Source organism: Myotis lucifugus, unplaced genomic scaffold, assembly GCF_000147115.1.
Source record: "Myotis lucifugus unplaced genomic scaffold, Myoluc2.0 scaffold_33, whole genome shotgun sequence".
Lineage (NCBI taxonomy): Eukaryota > Metazoa > Chordata > Mammalia > Chiroptera > Vespertilionidae > Myotis > Myotis lucifugus.
The window spans coordinates 7,485,185-7,495,024 of NW_005871081.1; positions in this window are offsets into that span (position 1 = coordinate 7,485,185).

The following is a 9,840-nucleotide window of genomic DNA, read 5'->3' on the forward strand; positions in this document are numbered from 1 at the left end:
TAATAAAATTTGGAAATATCTTGATACATTTATGATAGTGTTATTGTTGGTCTTACTTAATTATATTAAACAAACATTAAGAAAGCCAAAATTTTACACTATCAATGCCTCTAATCATTCTATGCCTTAACGAATTCACAATAAGCCTTTTCATCCTATAAAATTGATACAAGTCAACTTTCTTATTTTTGGCTTGTGAGAAAATTTCATTTACAGTTATTAAAATTACAACCTTTATTCACACCATCATAATTTTATATGCTTAAAAATCAACAACAAAAAACAAGTTTTAAACAAAAATAAATGTAGACACAATTTTCAAAGAATAAAGCTCCTTTTATATCAGATACATTGGGAAATAACCATCTCGTTTACCACTATTGCTAAAATATAAATACTAGATAGTTATGAAGTTACAGAAGAACTGCAGATAAGCTTTATATTTCTTTACTAATAACTTAGTTGCTTTATAAATTTGCTTTTGAAATGTAGACTCACAGCTGTTAGATTAAAATTCATTATTCTTAATATTTTCCTGAACAGTCTGGCTCCCTTTATTAGGAGAAAGAATATTTTTTATTTCTATTTTATTATTATTCTGAAATAAACTTTTATTTTTTTAATCCTCATGCAGGGATATTTTTCCATTGATTTTTAGAGAGAGTAGGAGAGAAAAAGACAGAAATATTGATGTGAGAGCAACACATCGATTGGTTGCCTCCTGCACGCACCAAGGCCCGGGCCCAGAAGGAGCTTGCAACTGAAGTATGTGCCCTTGACCTGAATCAAAACCAGGACTCTACAGTCCGCAGGCTGACGCTCTATCCACTGAGCCAAACTGGCTAGGGCTGAAGGAAACTTTAAATCACAAGACATGTAAAGCCTGGTGTATAGAAATCATCATTTTTACTAATTCTGGTGAATTGAATATACTCATTCTCTGAAAGTTAACACATAATTCAAGCAAAGATTATCAGAGAATAAGAAACTTATCAAATTAGGGAATTGCAATACAATTAACAGCTAAGTTCCTATAATCCAGAAGTTACTTCAGATTCTCAAGTGTTACAAAGTCATCAGTATGAACACAAATTGTAGCTCTGTAGTTGCAGATGACATGATACATTGCACAAAATGTATACTGTCTGGCTGTGTGTTTTATTTTCAATGATTATACAATATATAGTCAGCATCTATATATTTTTTTCTATTTTGCAAAAATTTCAATTTAGGAAAAAATTAATTTATTATATTTAAATACTATGTAAGAGTTCACACAAAAAAAAATCTCCCTTTTATTTGCATCTCTTCATTAACTGGCCATACCATTATGAGAAAAATAGATTGTTAATATATCTTCGGGCAAAGAGTTTTATAATGTGCCTCTATTCCGGAGAGCCCAATTTCTATGAACTATGTCTATTGAACAGTTAAATGGCGGCAATAAAAATATTATAGTATTCTTTACCACGTTATATAATTCATGTTGATATTTTAAATTAGATATTTTTCTTAGAATATTGATAATGTAGTCTTATATATCAAAGTTCAATTTACATATTTCAAAACCACAAATGTTACAAATCACTTCACAATATTCCTTTATATTTAAAGATTCCTCTTTGGAAATTTGTGATCTAGATGAAATGATGTTGAAAATGAAGTAAAGCTTTGTTGAAACTTCATTTCATAAGTTATTTTAAAGAACTGAGCTTTATAAACCTAGGGAGGAGAGGTTCCTAAACACTTAAAAATAGTACACAAGTTCTATTGATATTGTTCTATTGATGCTTCTGAGTTTCTTTCCTAAAATTTATTTTCTTTTTAACACTAAGCATAAAATTATCTCTTTCTCTTTGAATTATTAATCATTAGAGTCTCAAAGTGTTTTAAATTTTATAAATACTTTATTTCCAAATGAAAAGTTTTATTTTATGTTTCAAAGTGTTCTAATTTCTTTCAGGACTCATGTTAGCTCTAGACAATAAAAATAAGGACATTGTTTTTTACCTATCATACTGATTATATCAGGACTTAAAGAATGGGCAAAGTTGCTTTTGCTAGAAAAATTTCATGCATATAATTGTTTTTTGTAAATATAGCTGACAGCTGATTTGTAAACACTGTTCTTCATTGATTTATGTGTACACATGATGTTTTCTGACAATCTGTTTTATGTTCTACACAATGTTATATTCTGGTATGAATAAAAATATCTATAAGAGCCTGCCCTAAGGGTTTCACTCAATTTGATAAGAAATTCCTAAATGAATATATAAATGCAATTCAATAGACAAAGAGTGAATTTAGAGTTATACCCAATTGCTATGGGCACACAGAAAAGAATATCTGACTCCACAGTGGATCTCTAATGGTTCAATGAGAAAATATCTTTTGATTTGGATTTTCAAGACTGAGTTTGAGTTTAACATGTAAAGAAGATGCTAAAGGAAGTACCACTAGAGAACAAGCAATAATAAACAGGAAGAAATATAGAGAATACCTTTGTCCATTATATGAACAGTGAGAAATATGGATTGTCTGGCTTACAAGAAAATAGTTGGTCCAACATTATGGTGAGAAGAGTCCTGTTGTTTTATGTCAGATGTCATGCTAAAGAATTTGCATTACATTGGAAATATAACACTTAACAGATTTTATATCAAGAAGAGAAATTACCAGATTTTTCTTCAGAGAAAATCAGTCTGGATATAAATGCAAGATGGCTTAGAAGGAGTAAATAAACTGAAAGCAAGTACATAGATAATTACAGAAATCCAGATGAAAAAGAGAAAGATTTGAAACAGTAAGTGGTAATAAGAGTAGAAGGCTTTTAATAGCCTTAGGGAGACATTTTGAAATAGAAACTATTCATAAGAATGTTTGCCATTGTGTTATTCTATAAACTAGAAGTTACATTTAATTCTTGATTCAGCTAATGTGTTTTGGAAAATGTTTTATGGGTATGAAAATACCTTCCCTAGTTTTTTCTATAAGCATCTAGGAGATAATAAAGAGAGGAACAAGGAAAAAAAGAAAAGTAGAGTATCTCATCTGGTGAGACAATGTTCTGCTGTAACTTTGTCTCATATTTTTATATACATATTAGCTCTTGCTATTTAAGATATTCAGTATCCATCCATATTAGATACCTTTTCATCTCATGCCCATTGCAAACATCTAAATTTGTGTTTTATCTAACACTTTTTCACCAGGAGTAGTGAGTCAGATATTGGAAAAACAAATATATTCAATTAACTTGGAAAATTAAAAGCAATAGCCATTCGAACTAACCTGTCATTAGTCACTTGTGATTCATTCATCATCCCGTCATCAAATGAAATGTAAATTGTACTAAACTACAAGAGAAAGAGAAAACTGATTTTTCCTTTAGATGTAGACTGGCTAGAGGTAATGGCAAACTGCTTATAGCTTAAGTTTTCTCTGTTGAGCAGCTAATAGATGATGGCATCGTTAACTCAGATTGAGATTAAATAAAAGATAATTGTTCTTGGGGGCAAGCAAGTTCATTTTAGAGGTTTATTTAGGAAGATGAAAAGCATGTATTTAAGTTGTTTAATAGATAATTGTGTAGATAGATAAATATTATACATATAGATGTACATTTTAAGATAGTTTTTTATTTGTGTCTATGACTAGTCTTCATAAATGCAATTGACACCAAGAGAGTAAGTGCCAAGAGAAATATGCAGAATCAAGGGACAAAAATATTGGGGGTGAAAGCACACACAACAAGAACGCATTTAAATAGGACACATATATAAAGTCAGTTAAAGGGACTGAGAATAAACTGGTCAGAGAAGTGGGAGTAATTGTAAAAAAGAAAAAGGTGTTAAGACCAAGGAAAAAATAATATTAGTAAATGTCTATTGATCTGAGTATTGCTGAAAATCAAAGATTCAATACTACTTTTCTGAGGCAAATGGTGTTGCTTTTGCACATAAAAACTTGATTTCTCTATTTTGTGATATTATAATTAACATACACATTTGTTTAATGAAATTTATATGCAATATTCTTGAGTGGTAATAAATTACAGGCTATATGAATCTATAATATCCTTAATTAATGAAATAACATTTTAACTACCTGATAGCTAACAGCCTGTTTATAATAAAAGGGTATGTGACTAAAAATGAGTTTGTTAACTTCACCAGTAATCAAATCTGAAATATTGTTATGGTGATAATTTTTATAAATCAAACAATAAATGGAATAAACAGGATTAGTGAAACCAAAATGAGGATCTTTGTGGCATTTGATTAACTGCCAGGAAATGACTGATTTTTCAGTAATCAAAATGAAAAAGGCAATCAGGTGGGCTTATAATATTTGCCACCACAGGTTCTGTGATAACTGTTATTTATAATTTAATAGTCTCATGGATAATTAGCATTGTGAATACTCAGCATATATTAATGGTTTACAAGTAAGAATTTACAAGCATGTTACAGCTTCAAAGGATCACAAAACTAGCATAAATTGTGGCAATTTTTTTTAAATAGTGCATCTGTTATGTTAGATCCAGTCCAAAACAGTGATTAAAATAAAAAATTTTAAACCTGGAGAGTATTATGCTAATGTTTTGGGTTGGACGACATCACCAGTAGAGGAAGTTCCAACTTTTTCTTCCAGACAGACAGTAAGAAAAATAAATAAATGCATGCTTGGGACAAATAAAAATATGGAACAAAGCTTCCCCAAACCCTACAAAAAGTAAAAGCCACTTTGGATGAATGTCTAGCAACTCTGAGTAGACATAAAAGGTTCACTTCAGACAACCAACTGTCTTTTTGTGAAGGTCTGATACCCTAAAATTCATGATTTGGAACCTAATCAGGGCCCATTTACAAAACTCACTACTGTCTATCTACACTCTTTTAATGAGAAAAGTACTTCATTGATGTTAAATTTCAAGTTCCAATAATTTTAAATATCTTCTGCATACATACCCTGAATATGGACAAATAATTTAGTGTTTCCTTAAAAGACAGTTTCTTTTTGTTACTTAATTTACTAGAAAACATGACATTTTTAGTATTTTATAATGACATTTGAGCTATTTTATTTTTAAAAAATTAATCAAACTATAACCTGATTTTAAAATCCAGATATTTTATAAATGTTGATGCAAAATCTCTATTTTACTGATTACAATGCAAAAAGTAGGAGAAGCAAATTTTAAATTTGGCTCAGCTCACTGTTGTTAGAGATGGAAAAATAATAATCATTAACTTGCTGCTTGAATTTAATGATAAAATGATTATTGGCAAACTGTGCACATGTAATTCATCATAACTTTTCCAGCATTCTTGTCAGCATGCTATAGTTCCTTATCCCTCTCAATGAACGTAATAATTAGAAACAACTAATTTTAAAAAGCTTTCCTACATATGATTTTTTCTCTCTCAATCTCCCTTGCGGGATTATCAGGAGGCCACTCTGGATTCAGTTCAGTCTTTGGGAAATTAATATTGAGGATTTTGATGTTGGCACATGAAGAAGCAAAACATGCCCTCTGACCCACAACTGAAGCATACGCTTTGGCACCTACACAAGTGGCCCTCAAAGCAGATTTTTAGGAGACAGAAGCTGTAGCAGCAGGAGTGCCAGCATGAAGAGCCTGATGAGCTGCCCTTCAAACTCTGATGCCAACTAGCCAGCCCTGATCCGTCTGAAATAGAAATTCTATAAGAAGAGGCTATTCCCTCATGAACTTTTCAAAAGTTAGAATGAAACCAAAACATCATTGGAGCACAAGTACTGACTAAATAAATATCTTTATTGGTATTTTAGGTTGCTTAGAAGATGAATATAATGAACTAGAGCCCCGGTGCCTGAAATGCGTGCATGGGTAGGATCCCTAGGGGCTGCTGGCTGCTGGCTGGAGCCTCCCTTCCCCCTGCGGCCTGCTGCTGCCGCTGGCAGGGGTGGGGCCAACCAGGGGGAGGAGCCAGCTGGCCCCTTCCCCTGGTCGAACACCTGGTTGAGGGGACAATTTGCATATTAGACTTTTATTATATAGGATAGTATTTGCCCCTAATATGTTTGTGTGTATATATATTTTATATATTGGTATATGAGTGTGTACATACATACATTTCAGACAAACCCTAACCAGTTGTTGTTTTTTATCCCACAGTTTTTCATTTATTTATAGTCAATGGTTTATCCATCTGGCCATCAGGAGAACTTCCATAAACATCATAAACATGAGCATTTGATCATAACATTATTCACATTGCATTTGTGTTCATAGAAGCCTCCCCAATCCCTCTCTTCTTAGTATTTCATGTTTTTTAAGAGAGATTCTATAATTATCTCCTATGTGCCCTAAAGATCTATTACCAAATTTCTCAGGTAATTATAGAGTTTTGAAGCAATTTTTATTTTTTTAAATAAAGAGGATCATTTAACTTCAATATAGAATTTATTTCTAACTTTCATGATGAAACAGCCATGATCAACTCTTTGAAAACAGGATATAATCCTGGGTCAGCCTTCATCACTTTTGTAGCTTAATTCAGTCATCTGTGAACATACACTTCAAAGGCACAGGGAGAACTTGGAGTCAGTTCAGATAGGACAGAATCAGAGAGTTTTACAGCTGGAGGGGAACATGTGTCATCAATGCAATCCCCTAGATACACAGAGAAGAAGATAGATAAATGATTGGAGAGATAGCTAAAGCTAACAGTTTTAAGAAATAATTATTTATTGTGTTTAAAAGGAAGGCAAAAGAGTACCCTACAATTACATATACGTAAATAAAAAAGAAATATAAAGTACCCTACAATTACATATATGTAAATAAAAAAGAAATATAAAGATGCCACTTACCACAAACACAAACAAAAACACGCAATCACACATAATGACACATAATCATGCATAAAAGCAATACATATCTCTTCCTGTCCAAATCAGACAAATAGTAGGATACTATGCCATAAATTTATACATATGCAATAGATAATGTGAGCTGTTGTTCAGACTATCTGAAGAAGTTATTAATGCTGAAATTTTATATTTTAGTGGCAAAAATATTAACTAATATTTAGAGAGCAGTCTTTAGATTTCAAAGCACTTTTTATGTAGCTTATTAAATGACATACAATCCTGTGAGATAGGTATTAACATATGCATTTGCTGTATATGGAAAGTAAAAACCAGAGAAAGTAAAATTAACAAAATCTTATAGTTAGTAAAAGCCCTTGATAATAACATTATTGGTGTAATGCTGCAAGAGATATGCATAACACAAACCCATCTTAAGAAAGGTGGGGTATTAGAAAGCTTTCCATATAATTTAATCTTTAAAAGTTTAAGTTTTCAACCAGTAAACCTCAGTTATTTGAGGAGGACACTCAAGCATACATAGATAATTCATGGGAAATTAGTGTTGTCTGATGGAGGCAACATGCTTTTGGGCACAGTCAGGTTTATAATCAAATTTAGGCTTAGCATTGCATTCTTGGGCCCTATTCCCCATATTTATTTACCTTCATGGAACTTCAGCTATGCCTTCTGTAAATAGTGGGAAATACCTATTTCAAAAGGCTAATGTGAGGCTTATGTGAGATTATGTGTGTAAAAGGCTTTCGGCCAGCATTTCCATAAACACTATTCTATTGTTTTGTGTATTTATGCACAAATCTTCAGTCCCAGATGGACAGGGTTAGGATTCGATTTGGATTTAATATTAGAAACAGAGTTAGGTTTTGTATTATAGCTGAGGATTAAGAAATCTTTATTTTCCCCCGTTAATAATTAGAATATACAATTACTATGTATCCCTTGTGAGTGGCATATAAGATAGACCTTAAAGGCTTCTAACAGTGACTGACACATTAAAGTTGTTAAAAAATATATTGTTTTGAATACTGTTAAATTTTCTAATACTAGTATATAGACATTGTCTAGTACCCAAAAATAGTGTCATTGATTTTCCTCAAAAATTGTCCATAGGTGAATGAGTGATATTCTCCCATATCCAATGAGCTGCAGAAAACATTCCAGTGCTACAGTCTCTGTGCTACTGTTGTTCTATAGGCAGTAATGTGCTATAAAATAATAAATTAATAAGAACTTGATTATGATGTATACACACCCTAAAAATAGCCTAGATTTAGATTATTTAAATTTTATTTCTATTATTTTAAAACTATACATTTTCAAGTACTTGATGGTCATGCCCCAGACAAGGGCAGAGATTAATTGAGCATCTGCTATGAATTAAATATTATGCATTAGCATTAAATTCTCACTTTATCATGTATCAGTGTTTTAAGTGATAAATGGACGTAATGATTGAATAGCTACCTCATAAGGCATGCTCATTTCTTGCTTATGTAAGAGTGCCAGATGGATGTTTAGAATAGAGTGGTAGCTCTCCTCCAGGCTACCATTTTGGGAGTGCTTCTTCTATCTTGAGGTTCTGCAGTCCCCTACTGCTTCATTATCATTTGAATCAATTAGAAGAGAGGAGGATCTCATAGTAAAGCTTTTCATGGCCAAGTCTAGAAGTAGCAAACATCACTTCCACTGGAATTCTTCTGTAAAGAACTTAGTCACATGACCTTACCTAGTACAAGGGATGCTGGGAAATATTTTCCACCTATGCCTTCAAAGAAGGAACACCTTGAGCTCTGAGAATTAAATAATTTGTGGTAATGACAAGGTTTTGGACCCAGGTATATCTGACTCCAAAATTTGAATAGTTCCTGGTTCTCATGTTGTAAAAGATTTGTGTTTCTACCACTCTCAAAATCATTATACTTTTTTCTCCTCTTTTTAATCCTGAGTTACTAAAGAAGACAGAATGAATAACCCTCCTGAATTCAATATCTTTAGCTTTAAAAATTCCTACTATAAACATCTATTTTATATTTGATCTTTTAAGTGTGCAGAGTGGGCTAGAAACGTGCCCACCAACTTCTGTTAAACATGAACATGAGGGTTGTCTAAGACATGAAAGGCTATGGGGGCCCCTTTTCACTCAAGTAAATTCCAACATATCTTGAGAGAAAAAATGCAAATATTCCCTATTTTAAAATAAGCAGAATCCAGCAATTAATTAGAAGTATAATAGTAATATTGAAGAAGCCATGGAAATGCATCTCTCAGCTCTACTGTGAGAGAGTGTGCTGTGATCACCCAGCTAAGACAGCCCAACTGACACCCTCTGGATCTATCACCACATGAAATACTGATGCCACACATCCCTCAGGCTTCTCCAGTCAAAGTGTTAATATGAAGAAATAAACATAGTGAATAAATATTTTAATAAAAAGAGCCAGGAAAATCATTGGTCCTGTCAGATATTAAAATATAAGGCATTAATAATAACAATCATAAAATCAATGATGGGACAAAAATAGACCATCAAACAGAATTCAGAATTTAGAATTTGTTTTAAATCTTAAACAATAAAGGAACTTAGTATAATGTAGTTTGCTTCTAACCTTCTAAAACCATGGAAAAAAAGAGACTAAGTGATCAGAATAACTAGGTAGACATTTGGAGAAAATATAAATTTGGAGCTATATACCATATGACTATTCACCATAATATATTTTCAATGACTAAAGATTTACATATGAAATAAGTAAGCCATGAAGTTCTTAGAAGAAAACATAGATGAATCACATTATAATATTGAAGTGGGAAACATCTAAGTTAAAATTCAAAACCCAAAAGCAATAAGTGAAGAGTTTGATAAATTTAACATAAAAATCAATACTTCTATAATACATAAAGTATACTCAAAATAACTTTTTTTTAAGGGAAGTGGGGAGAAATAGGAAGCAGTGCTCAAAC